The sequence below is a fragment of the Ceratosolen solmsi genome, unplaced genomic scaffold (assembly GCF_000503995.2).
Source record: "Ceratosolen solmsi marchali unplaced genomic scaffold, CerSol_1.0 scaffold41, whole genome shotgun sequence".
In the NCBI taxonomy this organism is placed as follows: Eukaryota; Metazoa; Arthropoda; class Insecta; order Hymenoptera; family Agaonidae; genus Ceratosolen; species Ceratosolen solmsi.
Genome location: NW_011948424.1, coordinates 6995529 through 7012636, shown reverse-complemented (window position 1 = coordinate 7012636; position 17108 = coordinate 6995529). Strand labels below are relative to the sequence as shown.

The 17108-nt window shown below is 25.4% G+C and overlaps 1 protein-coding gene across 1 annotated transcript in view; it reads left to right on the top strand.

The window, feature by feature from the left end:
• CDase (neutral ceramidase) overlaps window positions 1–17108 on the top strand; it is a 77892-nt gene that overhangs the window by 50634 nt on the left and 10150 nt on the right. The gene's annotated exons all lie outside the window — the stretch shown is intronic.

The following is a 17108-nucleotide window of genomic DNA, read 5'->3' as shown; positions in this document are numbered from 1 at the left end:
TCAATTTCATTGTATTTTTATTAGTTCTAGTATTAATAGGGAAGTTGAACAGTTCTATTATCATTAATTATCGTGTTATTTATTATTGTAATTTAACAACAAAATTTGTTTTAATGATACAATAATTATATTTATAAAATTTACGTATTTACGAATTTTTCATTAAATTTTTTACTTGATGAGTTAATACCATTGATTATTTAATCTTTTACTTCATATTTATTAATAAATTTATCCTTTAATTGAAAAATTTTAATTAATTAAAAATTAAAGATTACAATTTTTTTATTATATGTACATTATATAAAAATCTTAATTTATTTAAGTACTTATTATTTGTATGTAATTTATAGATTATATAATTAATTTCATTTAAAATATAAGAAATTTAATTACATTGTAAACTATAACATTTTAACATTCTATATTTTTCTTTTCTTACTTAATATTCATAATTATTTCATGAGTATAAGAATAAAGATATCAATAAGTGATATATAAAAGTTATTTTACTTGATGTATTCGTTGATAAGATATTCATATACGGAATAAAAATAAAATCGAATATTTATGTGGCAACGCCACAAAAATAAAATACTAAGCAAAACAATATATACTTTAGTTTATTCAATTATACAAAAATTATTATTCATGCTCTATTATGCTAACTACGTAGCTCTGGTATTTTCTATCTATATATATATATATATATATATATATATACATGCATATACTGAACCATAGTTACATAGGTAAAAAGTTCTGTTAGAGTTATTCCCCATAAGATCGCATTTCCAAGTAGAATTCGAACGTACGTGCTCGTAAATACGCATAAAATTTATTACACACAAGCGCGTGTGCAAAAGTTGTTTTATTCAATTGTAAAAACCAACGATGCTCTATTCGCACGATCTCTCAATACTGCATAACAAGGGATTTTTTTGCGATGTATTGCCTTCGGTGTGAGAGAAAAATAATAGGTGCGCAAAAATTACGATGTGCGTTGCTACATAATTTGACGAATTATTAATTTTATCGCCATAATATCTTCTGTTTTTTCAAAATTCGAATATATTTAAGTTTTTTGAGTTACTTTTTGACGAAATGCCTTGCATGAAACAAGACTCTCGTCCATTTTCTTATTTTTGCTTGCCGATAACTATTTATCATGCTTGAATTTCATCTTCACGAGCTGGTAATTCTTATATATTTTTAATCTTTATGTTGTTACACTAATCTACATAACAATATTTGTAGGTTATAATTAATCGCTTTCAACATATTACTGTAAAATTTATGCTAATTTGCAATTATCTAAGAACTAATTTTTTAAAACACATAAAATTAAAAACTTACATACTTACGAGAACATACCTCAATGTTCTCTGAAATATATGAAAGCCTTCGATATTGTTTTATATAGTAATAATATTTATAAATCTAAACTAATTTCAGTCGATTGAAACAATTATTTATGGAACTAGGTAATGTATTAATAAATTATGTAAATTGAATGAAAATGTATAACGTTTACAAAGATGAGATAAAATTTTTTACATGAAATCTATGTCATATAAAAATGATTGTACATCGAATGAGAAAATTAATATATTAATTTATTTAAAAGCACGCAGAAGAAAAACGCTAGCATTTATTTTTTAATGAGAATAAATTATTATTAATCATTATAATATGAAGTAAAGGTAAACATTAGTAATATTTCTAACAAAATTTTGCTTTCTACAATATTTTCGTTATAATCGACGAATTTTCTTTATGTTTACATATTTAAAAATGTAGAATGTAAATGTAGAAGTAAAGGATTACTTTAAAATTACTTTTTTTTTTTATAAATAAACACAATACTTCTTACATTCATGGATAAATGAATGAATACATTTATACGGATGTACATGGATTCTGTTGGCTTTTGTAAATAAATAAATGTTTTATATATCAATTTCTATGATTTTTAAGATAATATTGGGACGATAAGAAATATTACGTCCAAAAAGTGTAAATAAACTACTTCTTTTGCATCCTTGTTTTATAAAATTATTTAATATGTATTTATCAGTACATATATAAGAAGTATCATCGATGACAAAATGCAATATGGACAAATAATATTAATAACATTTTTTAAATGACAAACCAAAAATTTTAATATCATTTTTATTTCACCTTTCTGGCGTCTGTACTATGCATAGATGGTGAAAAAAATATTGTAGTAACATATTTGGTAAATGTTTATATATTATTATTAACTAATTAACTAATACAAAAAAAAAAATTTTAACTTAAAAAAAAAACTATGTCATATATGTTTATTTTCAAACTTATTCAATAATATATGACACTTAAACATTAAATAATTCCAATGAATGAACATTAGATATTATAGAAGCGCTTTGATATTTCGAGCCTTAAATGAGAACATTTTTCTATCCTCGTGTCATAAAATTATTATAAAATACAATATTTACTATTTCTCTATGTACTAAAGAATATAATTAATTATTAAATGTTTTTAATTGACAATTTTTATTTAAAATGAATCTACCATGCTTAGAATTAGTATTTGTTTTCATATAGACGGGGGTGGGGGAAGAAATGGACTAAGTAAGGGCCGACTAATCATAATTATGATAATGATCGCTCATCCCGCGCGTGCCCTGGATTTTCTCGCAAGATAGTATTGTCAGAATTTGTATAGATGGATTCGTAATGATGTCTTAGTTCGCATCTTTCTCCTCTCAGACATCCGCCAATGCCATTGCATCACCACATCGACACAGTGAATGCTAACCTTGAAAAAATGTTGCCATTCGAGCAGTTAGATCGGATATTTGAATTTGTTTGAGAGAAACCGAGCCTGATTCGGAGCAACTTTCTTAATGAATCATGACGTGAGCCTAAATGAACAAATCCATCTTAATTAGTGGGTAAACTCATGAAGTGCAAAGAATTGCGATAGAAAGCGACAAGAGTGCGATACATAATTATTTCATTTCCGAAATATCCATTTACGCGGCGTTAACGTGTACGCTAAGTGTTACCGTTTATTCTCCAATTATTAAAGAAAACTTATTAAATTTAAACTCTGCTCGATTCTTTCACTAATTACATCAATCGTTAAGATTTTCGCATCTATTCATAAGCAGCAAAGCGATAAACGTCAAAAAGTATAATATGCATTCAAGAGTTACGTGAGACGATATTTCAAAGCTGCAAATTTTTAATGATTTTTGCATGCGTTCCTTCACTCTTTTGTTAAAATACGAAACGAAATATCCTCCTGGTATCATCGTGCCTCTATTAAGCAAGCCCCGCACCATTTATTTATTGACTAACGATACCAATTAAAAAGAAAAAATCCCCCACATGAAATTATGTACACCTATAATTAACAAGCGAGTCCTCGTGGATTCGACAATCAATGTCCACGTTTGCCTCATCGATCGCTTGCTGCCTAATCTACAAGCTACGCAGCCATTACTCCCAAAGCTCATGTCTCCATATGCTTGTGCATTGCAAAACGAGACTCGACTCGTCGGGGGCTCGACCCGACTCCCCCCCCCTCCCCCCGCTGTTCTATCGTCGCTTCGTAAACACCAATAATCATCACAATGGCGAAAAACACGAGATCACTGATACACGTACCGCGAGCATCATCCACCTTTGATTTGAAAAGAAACGGCAGGCGGAGACGTAGGATAGGAAAGGAGGCCTCGGGTAGCTTTAGCCAGGAGAATGTTTGCCCTGTTAGCTCGGTTAGGGCAGCGCATGTACACATGCGCAATCCAGTTGGCGAAATCGCTCCAGCTTGATCGATTTTCGTGCGAGGTCGTCACATCGACCAATTACTGACGCCGGCGTCGTTGTGATCGAACGGCTGCAATGCGATTCGAGACTCGATTGGGCCTTATGTCTTATTGTTTGTTCTCACGCCGTAGCTACACAGCCTTTCGAGATCCACTCGCCTATGCAATCTACGCGCGCGTGTGTGATCTTAACCGCAGGCGAAACATTTCGCGCTCGACTCGCGCTCGACTCGCGCTACCTTCTTGCGCCTTCGCGCACTAGGTTGCCTTGTTGATTATGATAAATTTTTAGAAACGGCTAGCTTCGTCCTTATAATCGTTATTATGTGTGAGGAGTGCATAGAGAGAATGATAATGAAGGTGATACGTGAATGAGAAAATTGATAGAGCGTCCCATTAGCGTTACGCTATCTACTCGTGATATCAGTTTATTCATTATCATCGTTTTTACCTATTACTTTTACGTGATAATATCATTTTTATGAATAAGGTTAAAAGAAAATTATATATCCAAAATGATGATTATTCCTCCATAATCAATGTCCGTAATCGGATAATACTGACATTAATGATTGAACAGTGGAATTCTAATAGATCGATAACATATCATATGAATGTATTGAGACAATTTTTTATTTATTTTTTCACTATCTAAAAAATGAAGAAATAATGCTCATACGCGCCAAATATCATACATTATGATGCTTATAATGTTATATTCTAATATGTTTCATATATTTCAGTTGAAAATTTACAAAAAAAAAGATTTAATTGAAAATTTACTTGGGTCGAGAGCTCAAAGGCCGTAGATACCATTAAATTATATTTATCAATATCCCTTAATTGGATCAGCTTTAAGATTTTCACAACAATCGAACACTTTTCTTTACCATAAAAACTCTTAAAATTCGCATACCTTTATTTTAACAATTATGTACAGCGATCATAATTGTTTTTTAACTAAAAATATTATTCTTTATATTATTAATACACCGAATCATTAACACGGAATTTAAATATATTTAATTATTAAAATGAATGTTGATCTATAATTGAATAATTAAAATCAATATAATATCAACTTTTTGTGAAGTATTCGAAAGCCAATTTATAATTATTCAAATTGACATATCGTTACCTAATATTTTATTGCCTTAGCTGCCAAAAATTTTTAGCATTCTAGTATTTATCGCGAATATTTTACAAAATTAAACTTTAAGAATTGAGTTGCGCGTAATTATACGCATATAGATATGTATGTACCAACATATATTGATTAATAGAAAACTGCTGAAAGTAAGAGTATTATTATTAAAACCCTTTTCTTTCGACAATTGAGCATTTTATTTATTACAATAGTTCAAAAATAATAAAAAAAATTCATAAAATCAATATATATTTCATAAAATTCATTCATAATATAAATATATATATTTTCATATTTCATATTATTATTATCTTTAAATCTATTTTATTCATATTTTTCTTGTCTATCAATCTATATTCAAAAGTAAAGTAGAAGTTAGTTCATTATTCGCTGTAACAGATGGTATTTTTAGATTGTATAAATAACATAATATGTATGATTTAATTATTTTATCTGTAAGAAATGCATGGGGCTATATTTTCTTATAAATAATCACAATTTAAAAATATTTTTGTTACCACTGGATGCAAGAAATAAACAAATATCTAATTATGAAATAATATATTCAAAATTATTAAATTTCAATTCCTATATACATATTACATATTTCTATAATTTTAATTTATTAATTTCTTCATACTATTTGTTAATTTTATAATTTAACGTATTTTCTATTATATATTTATTGTAATTTTTATTAGCAATTGTATTTTATACTATACACTTAAAAATTTCGAGTAAATAATTTTATTTGATTTAAAACATTTAAATAATGCATTGTGCATGAAATTACTTTTACTATATAAATCTAAACAATGTATTGATCTATTTAAAATATTAATAAATAAAATAGAATTTATTATAAGAAAAGTGCCTTCACTTGAATTAGGTAATAATAATTGAAATAATATATTGATCCATTTCGAATAGTATTTTGTATTTGAATATTCGGAAGAATAAATTGAAAATAATTTTATATGTAATTCTCGACGCATAAAAATTAATACAAACTATGTAGTTATAGTTCAATATTTATTTTAATAATAAAAATTAAAAATTCTCTAAAGTTATTTAATATGCTAAAGCATACTATACTAGAATGCATTCTAATAGAATTAAAAAAATATTAAAAATAGTTTTAACAAAATTTTTGTAAACATTTCAACATTCAATGACTTGCTAAAGTAAATAATAAATGATAAATTTATTTCTTAGTGTAATTTTAATCACTATTCAAGATAACATAATATAATCGTAAATTTTTGTAAGATTTCACGTCTCGTTTTAATTTAAAATTTTTTAAAATTATATAATAAGTATAATAAAATAATTTTAATGCAATTATTTACATCCAGAACTTATCATAAATATTTAGATAAATAAAGATATATTTTTATGTATATTTTGTCTAGTTATATATATATATATATATACAATTTTAAATTAAATACTTATGAATTAAATATTAAAAACTATTACAAAACTATAGACTTTATTGTTAAAAAATTCATTTAAAATTGTATATCATTATTCAAACGATCGCTATGTAATTAATTACAAAAAATTGCCTCAAATCAAATATAAATTATTCAGGAAAGAATTTATACATTTTAAAATGACATTATGATCAATAATTTTATAAAATACACACACACATTAATTAGAATAATTATTCAAAATTAATTAGAATTAAGTGACAAAAAATGGCTTGAATGAAGCGCTCTTGGCAATTGGCAATAAATGAACATTAGAATCCAAACATCTCAAATAGCTCAAATGTTTTGAAAAAATTATTAAATAAATAGAATTTCTTTCCAATAAATAATGCCAGAGATGACGTGTATCAAAATAATGGTTCGTTCGAGTACAATTTTTCTTAAAAATTAATAATTACATAAACATTAGTAGTATTATAGTTAGATCATTATTATCGTACATTTATATAGAATGTTCATGCAATGAGCAATAGTAATAAAAATTATACTCAAAGATTTTTTTTAATTCAGAACCTATTCAGAATAGAACTCACGATTGTTCAAGAAAAAAAAAATTATATAGTAAAACAATGCTATATGCAACAAATAAAATTATCCAATAATAAAAAAAATGCCTCGTGAAATTTTAATGAAATGTATTGACTGTCAACAAATAAAAATCAAGTTCATAATTATAAAGTAAGCAATCAATGATATGTAATTATTTTTTAAGAAGTTTTAACGTGAACATGAATAACGTCATAATTAATTATATTATTCATGTTACTTGTATACCGTACTATAAGAGCTTAAAAAATAACGAATTCAAATTAAATAGTATAAAACTCGATTGTAAACACATAATCAAATTCCTTTATAAACAAATATTATTATAATTTAATCTATAAGATTACACTACATTTGCCCAATATCGTAAAAAAATTAACCATGTCAAAATAGGCCAAATAAATATCAAAGAATACAACCATCTTTCACAGATAATTTTGTAAATAGATTAAAATTATTATCGAGTATTTGTTTATTAAGTAGAAACTCTCCGAGTTCGCAAATCCACATGCATACCTACATACGCCGGCGACCCATTAACTTTATAGCGCAGGTATTTAATGTGAAGTACAGCGATGCAGCCACGGGATTCCTTGTCGTCGGGCTGAAAACCTTTTGAACGAGTATGTGTTTTTCTCTGTCGTGTGAACTCCCGTCGATGGTTACTCCCAGTATATACAATAATATCGTATGTGCCTAGAAGTCGCAAATGTAGTAGCAGAAGCCCGATTAGGACTTGATAGGATTTACATTACGAACTGATACGGTCATACATACAAGTTCTCGCGAGGCTTTTCTAGATATAGAAGATGGACGGTAGAAAAAAATATGTATAAGACGATAGATTCGATTCATATTGATCAGCGCACATGAAATAAATAGCTAAGAATTCTCTTATGGCTTCGTAATGCCATTGTCAAAATCAAAAATTACGATGCGTGATCATTATTAATATTAGTAAATTTAAGACCGCAATTTAAGACTGCAATTAATTAAATTGTTTTTTAAATTATAAGATTCGATGAAATATGCATAATTTATCGCATTATTACTTGAGTATTATTTATTCAACTTTTATTGTGTAAATTTAATAGTATTTCATAATTCAACTGTATATATTCCTCGAAATTTATCTATATTATCTTACATTCATCATACCGTACATTTATATATAATATATAGAATGGATATATCTTAATTTATATATAAGATGACAAAAGTGAAGAATCATTGGAAGAAGATACATTGCATATAAAATCTGTGTCGAAACATACAAACCTACATATAGGCAAATGCATATTAAACAGGGTATGGATTAATGGACTAGACATTATACTTTCGCTATTTTCACTATTTTCGCTCCAATGACGCGCGTATATCAAAAACTTTTACATACACAATCGAGCAAATGGTATAAAAACAGCGATTTCGTAATTACTCAGGATAAGATTAAAAGATGAAACATTTTTATGATAAAATTTATATATATATATATATATATATAATACGTAATATTATCAGTTACGGCAGACGCACATACTTTTCAAGAGACAAAATATTGTTTATAGTTAATCTACAATATCCGGTGAACAACAAAATTGTAACTGTAAGTGTACATGGGGAATGATTAAAATTAATTAAAATTAAATTACTGTTAAATTTTATAATTGCTCACATTAACTTATATTACAAATAGATTATTGAATATTAATTTTTTAACAGATAAAGTGCAATTTATGTAAACTAAATGCGATAATATAGAAAATTATTTAGAATATTTTAAAAAGAAAAAAATTTCGAAATATACTAATTATACTGCCTTGTCTCTGAAAAGTTTTTATATAATTTCTAGTAAAGAATTTGTTTTGATTAGCAAAATTTTGATATAAGTGCGTCAGACAAATAAAGAAAAGTCAATGATTTTTCATATTTGAATTCTATTGATTACTGAAATAATTTAAAAATAAGTTATACGTTATATAATTTTAAGACTTTATCGACATATAAAACAATATAAATATGTATATATTAATATACAAAATTAAAGTATTTTTAAAAAATTTACAAAGATTATTATATTATTAATTAATATTTTGATAATTCATCTTTAGCTGCCATTTCATAAAAAATAATTTCTGTATATTATATATGTATTTATGAATGCCTATATAAATTATATTTTTACATATAATTTTTTTATTTAAATGAATAAACCATGGATAAAATTAATATGCTTAAATTTATTAATTATAATCATTTTTTATAACATGAAATTTATATAAAGCTATATTTTTTACAATTTATTAATTTAAATTTGAATATTAAAATACGCGAATTAAAATACGCATTGCATTAATAATTATTATCTTTTATAAAATAAGTCAAAGCAATATGTTTGTTTTTTGAAACTTTGTAATCTTATGCAGTAATATATATATATATATATATATATATATATATATATATGTGTGCGTGTGTGTGCGCGTATGTGTGTGTGTGTGTGTATAAATAGCTGTATTGTTAATATTTAAAAAAAAAAATCCAAAGAATTATTTATACATCACATGTAACATTATATCTAATTAAATTTAAAAAAATAACATTATTGACAGCAAAGAGGCTTTTTACTTTTAAAAATATTTCAATGGCGATTATGAAGAAGCAAACTACATCCATATTACGTCTATCCTTGAAAGTCAATCTATTCTGCTTTAATGAATTTCATCTCTATATTATCGTCATTCCGCAAGTTCAATTCTGTTGAAATACTTCTCCTCGCCTGCTTTATTCAACGGATCGACTGAGGACAAACTTGTATTTCTATTTGCATTTAAGTTTATGGAATCAAAGGAGGTGCAGGTAAGGTTTGGCCATAAGACGGTTTTCCTGTTACGTGAGCAGTTACATTGCAGATGCAGCATGTTCCATTGGCTCTTTGTTTACATTTTTATGTATGAAAATGAATGTAATGAATGCTATTTCATTTAAATGTTTAATATATTTGTTACAATCATTCTCACTCAAATATATATATATATATAAAACGTGGAAATTATAATTATATAACGTGTGAAAGTGTTAGAATTTATAAGATGAATAAGTACTTTATTCGATAAACAATTAAGTAAATTTGTTTGTGGCTTTTATATTATATTATTTACTTTACTATTCAGCATTTGAATGTACGCAAATTCAATTGTTTGTTTAAAAATTCGATATGCATTATGAAAATGCAAATGATTAATTTTTAATATATAATAGTGATATTATTTATGCTGAATATTCTATTTAATAAAACAAGGAGTCGAATACTTCTTTTAACATATAGTTTACAACATTAAAATAATCGATCGTATTATACAGTAATACATGTAATAATACATTTAACAGTTCATTTATTTGTTCACGTAAATAAAGAGATTTAGTAGTATACAACTATGTAATGAAATTACTGAATAAAATATATGACTTACTACTATGTATTATTAACTTACTTCAGCGAGATAATAAAATGTTTAAATAGAAATGTAAGTATAAAAGATTATGCATTTCGCATACTCTTGACATTTGTGTCATTTTTTGGAGCACTACGACGACGGGGGAATATTAAAATTCTTTAAGATATTCATCATTATAAATAAAAAATATAAGCCTTGTTATGAAATATAATTAATTCTTTAAGTAAATAATAAAAATTCCCAATGTGAAAATAGTACATATATTTTCATATACTATAATCATCTATAGAAGTAATATATAATTTCAATAGAATAATCACTTCCGTATTTAAAACTTACGCAGTGAAAGAGAATACTGAATAATTGACATTCCTCTCGTACTGCAAGTTCGCTTGGCGCTTACAAAATATTTTTTCCGCATGCGTGTCCTTTGTTTCTCCTAAAATATAAAAATGTAAGGAGTTCACGCGCGGAAATGCCTCGCGACACATATGGGCGAGAAAGTTTTGCGTAACTGTCATTTGGAATTCGTGAATGTGTCTATGTATATATATATATATATATATATATATATATATATATACATATACATATATTGTACGACTATGTAGAATTTTCAATGTGACACGCTTTACGTAAAAAAAGTGTCCACATAGACTTTTTCTTTCATGTCTTAAATAATACGGCTTATGTGTAAGCATAAATAGTTGTGATTACGTCGAGCTAAAATTAAAGATGATGATGATAATATTCGAAAGTTATTACTAATGATAGTTAATAATTATGAAAACTTTTCTTTAAAGTTATGTGACTAATCGTATTTTATGAAATAAATATACTACGTTATAATAATATTTAGTGGTTATAGTCAAATAAAATCTATTATAATGTTATGAAATTGCGCAATTTTACTTTCTAAAGTGTATAACTGACAATAAAATAATTGTTTAAAATTAAAAGATGAAAGACAGTACAAATTGACATGGATAGAATGAGATTTCGTAAAATATTATCGCCAAATGAGGTTTCTGCAAGGATCATTATTTTGTAAAAAGTATATTTCATTTACAATTCCGACATAAATGCTAATGCTCTCATATCGGAATTTTATTGGGTTTACATTATTTTAAAGAACAAATAATTAAATAAAAATTTCTTTTAATAAATTTGCGTTTATTTGCCTTTCCTAGTAAATTTTATAACAAATAGTTGTGCAGTGTAAATAATAATTACGCAATAGTAATTTATCTGCATGTGAGTAGATAATACGAGATACTAATATGAAATATCCGAAAACTACTAATGTCATTAATGATATTAATGGCTACATTTAAAGCACCACCGGCGTTGATTATTTTTCATTTAATTTATTAAGTTTCTGAAATATTTTAAGCGCTTGTCATTAAAATGTAACAATAATGTACGAATTTCATGACTTTATCGTACATTGTATTAAATCATAATTCTAATGTGATAGGTAAACATTATATACAACAATATCGTTGAATCAATAAATTTGTAAATACTTTTTAGATCATACAAATAATTAAATTAAATTATACAACTTTTCTTGAAGGCATTTAAGTACACAATGCCGAAACTTTTATGCATAAATAAATTTGTCTTGTTCAAATTCATTTTAGGGAATAATTAAAAAAATATTGACTATTATTTATACACTGTATATTTATATGGTTTATTTTTCATTTTTCAATAGTTTCTTTACTTTGTTTTAAATATATAAATAACATCTTTTGTGCTTTAATATACATTTATAGACTTTAAATTTCAGAGACGAAAATGACATAAACTACTAATTACTTATTTCATATGGCTTTGACTACCTAACTTTTTGAACGATTGCTTTTGAGAATCATCTATTGAGAAAAAAAAATTATAATTTGTATAAAACTAGTAATTTCTAAATATTAATAAATATTATGAGTCTTATTAACCAACTTGCTATCAAATTGAAAATATTTGTATGACAATCATTAATATTTTGTACATCTTTCTAGTATTTTTCAGTAGTTATTTTTGTTAAAAATATATTGATATCTCAGACATAGACTTTTCAGAATAAGCAAAAAGTATTTTTTTTTCTATTATGTTTGTTGATTGTTTCTTGATTATTAGAATAATAAACGAAATGATTTGCATTAAAATTTGCGTGATATATAAAATTACTTTCTCTATTATAATAAAAAGGCTATAAATAATTTTGTGCATTAACACTTTGAAATTAACAGTCGTAAAATGATATCAATGGTTACAAATGTACACACACACACACACACACACACACACACACACACACATTCAATTCGGAACATTCACACTTATCCTTATATTTAATGTCGTGAAACAGCTCGATTATATGACAAAATTTATACTTTATCGCGTGAATCAGCAATGCCGAATGAATAATATATGGAGAAAAAATTCGATTGGCTTTTAAATTTTTTTTGCACATTTAATTGTAAAATTAATATTGAGAGAGCTTGCATAACAAAATTTTCAATTTTGCAAACATAACATTTAGAAATTTATGGAATGATCGTGATTATTTAATAAAATTGCATATAAAATTTATTAAAAAATTAGAATACAATTATGTTTAACATTAAATTAATTATGACAGTATAATTTTGATTTGTAATTATTTTAAATGAGGCTCATAAACGAAATAAAGACGGCTCAAAGTCAGTCAAATGATAAAATATTTTTACTGCTTTTAACTGTCATAATATTGTATTTCATGTAATTTTGCAGCGTGGTTGGAACTTTTAAATCTATAAATTCGTTTCCAGTATAAAGATGAATAAAGATATATAAAGATGAACGTAGATTATATAAAAATTAGTAAGCGAATCGAAACTTCAACTGGCCAGTGAATTGATCGAGGATATGTCAGAAATTTAATCACAACGTCCGACCAATTTTCAATAAATGGACGCTAGTCATTCGAACATCGTAATAAATAGCTCACAGAAATTACCGTTTCATCCTTAATAATGCTCATGTGTCATATTAATATATTCCTTAAATGCAATTAAAAGTCACATTGCAAATCAACCTTGCACTATTGCATTAAACAAAACAACAAAGTAGCGTAACTCAACGCTGGTCAATGCAATTGCATCCCGGTGCCTCACATATGCATATGCGAAATATCGCCCATCTTTCATTATTTTTGCCATAGTCATTCTCTCGCCATCGCGTGCACATTACGCGGTGCGCCTCTCGACTGCGGAATGGTCATAACTTGGCAACGTGGCTTTCATCTGCCGCGCCTCTTTACTAAGAAGGTAGTAGTAGTTACTCTTGTAGAGATTGCATCTCGCGCTCTGTTTTCTCATATAATAAGGCTTGGAAAAGTCGGGAAAAGCAATCGATTACAAGTGAGCGCACTTCTTCGCTAAGCTTTTGTTTGCCGGCTTCTCTATCTGATGACACTGTCTGGGACTTTTTTCCACGCAATGTTTATATGTTTATGTTGCTTTTTCCCTCGATTTTTAATGTAGTTTTATGAGATAAGGGGGCGTTCTTCTTTTATATTGAGTACGCTTATTTTTAGAAAAATAAGAAAATTTCCATTATATCGCTTTGAATTTTTCATTCTGAACTTTTAAAAATAATTTTTATTTTCCATTATTCTCTTTCTTCGCACGGCTGTAATATTCCGAGGAATTTACGTTAGAATTGAAAAAATTACTTACAGATTAACCGAGTTACTTGTAATTAAAAGCTAAAAATGCAAATAATAGAATTATACTTGTGTGTGTGCAACCACATCCAATGTTTATTATGTTATGTAATATGCTAACCTTTTCAAGTGTAATAAATAATTTTTTTCTTCTTTTAAATCAATTTTTACCTTATGGTTTATACGATCTTGTAAGTTAATCAAATCTAATAATCCTGTATTCCACTAATGTCCATTAATCGAAGTATCTACATTCCATTAAAGAAGATTAAACCCGATTAACCTTTGCCATCTCTTGATATACTAGTACAATATAATAACAAAATTTTCCAATAATTTCTATGTCAAACAATGTTATATATATATATATATATATATATTAATAAGAGTAATTTCATCATTTAAAATTTTTTGTAAAAATTTTACTGCTCAAAATAATCAGTGTATTAAGTTACGTAAATTACGTTTAAAGTTTAGAAATAATTAAAAATGCTGTATATTATATTGAATAATTACGTGCATATAAAGTAATTCTTTATTACGGCGAAGCATTTCTTATTATAAAATCACTAACGACTCCTTATCTATCTACTTCTATCTATTTGTATACATATTTTTATATGCATATATATTTACTATGGTTAAACGTACATATAGTTACATTTATATTGAAATCAATAAAATGTCAGAGGCTACTTATTATTTGTTAACTGACATTTTAAACACTTCATACGTCCATAGAATTATGTAGTTTCAAGCAGAATGAAAAAAAGAAAAGGAAAAAGAAAATTTCCGAAGATAATGTACTAATTAAGAGTACTTTCGTTTTTAACAGTACTAATTACATTGATCAGTCCCATACTTTAAATTATGCTAATTTGTTCAGTCCTTCAAATAAAATTGCATTAAAATCAATTACCCGAGCTACTTCACTTTTGTTCTACTTCCGCAACATATACAGTAAAACTTATACACATAAACCACGTCACTTTAATATACACTTATTTCAAACAAATTTTCATAAAAATTAAATAGCATTTAGTTCTATTGCTTACTTAACTTCAATATTTTTGCCTTTTTGTTCATTAATTTTTCTAAAAAGAGAAAATAAAATAATAGCGTAGTTTTATTATTGAGTATTATTAAAGTATTTTTTAAATGATATTTTGATTATAAATATATATATAAGAGAAAACGTACAGAGTACGAAATAGAAAAATTATGATAATTTATTGCTTGTTTAATTTCGTAAAATTAAATGATGGCATTATTAAAATTATTACATTATTTTAAAAACTTTTATGCATTATTTGAAAAATAATTCATTAATAAATATAGGTTAGTGCTTTTATTTATTATTATTATATATATATATATATATATATAATATTATATATTATATATAATAAATAATTTAATTTAAAAAATAAATTAATTGTAGTATGAACACTATATCGTATTATCACATACATAGAGCCTTATAGAAAAAATAATATTACCAATTAATTAAATAACCAGTTAAAAGGTATTTCAACTTGATTCACGCATACTTATGAAAAAAGTATACTAGTAAAATATAATCAATAGTCAATATTCGATTAATCCTTATAAACAAACATATAAACGAAGACTTTTTTAAATATATATTTTTTCAATATTCAATAGGGAAGGAATTCATAATAAAAGCGAATCACTAAAATACAATGTGTAGAATAATTTTAGGGTGGATATTATTTTTTTAATGAAATAATCTAGGTGAAATTTTTTTATAGAGTACAATTACAATTCTGATGAACTAATCTTAAAAATCGAGTAATTAAATATAAAAATATAATATAAATATAATATAATACGTTATTAAAAAATCATATGGTTTTAAAATGTCATGAGAATGGTTAGGCTAAAGGAATATTGAAGGAGAATATCGAATATAATAAATATTCTAGATTAACGAATCCGTACTTGAATAACGTATTAAGGATACTCAAATTTCATTTAGCTGAAAATATGAATTCGTTAATTATACTTTAGATAAATTATTAATTTAGCATAAAAAGTATTTATTTGTTATAAATATTAACCAAGCATGATTTATTCTATTTTTACCTTTGAAATGATAATATGTTGTTTTGCTCTGATTGTATAAACTACGATCTCCCCTTCGACTATGATTTCTACAGTTTCATTAGAATAGATTGAGATTGGAACGAGAGAAATTAGAAAAGTATCTTGAACATGAATATAAATTGGTTCAAAAAGTTCAGAGAATGTTTGCGAAGATAACTTTTTTTATTAAAAAGATCCTTTACAATAAAAAAATATAGATATATCAGTGAAGCGTAAATAAGCGTATAAATAGAAAAGACGTTAATAAGTCAAAGAGATTGACATTTCTGTAATGAAAGAATTTCACGGAAAAAAGTAATCTAAAAGAACTGGTAAGGTAAATTTAGATATTTTTGAAACCATAGAAAATGTTATATTTAATGATAAGTAACGAGCATCATGTACTAATTTTATAATTGTAAATTTTAATTTACCACATAAATAATAAATTGTATAAATATAATATAAATTAATATTCTTTATATGTATGTCACATGTTTAAGAAAAATTTCTTTTGATATTTTAAATTAACGAAATAATTATATAGAATTAATGAATCAATTATATTTATACCTAAAATATAAATGATGGAAAATTATTTACAATATTATGAATAATAATTATTTAAATGTAAAAGTGTACGTTATTAAAAATATACAAATTTTATTGAAATAAGCACTAAAATTTTCATCGTTTGTTCGTTCATTGACACACTCTCACACATACAAATATTTACCTTTCAGTTTCTTTTATGATTGAAGAATTCAAGTAATCATTATAAATATATATACCTTAATACCTAAAAAACTTATAAAAACATTTATA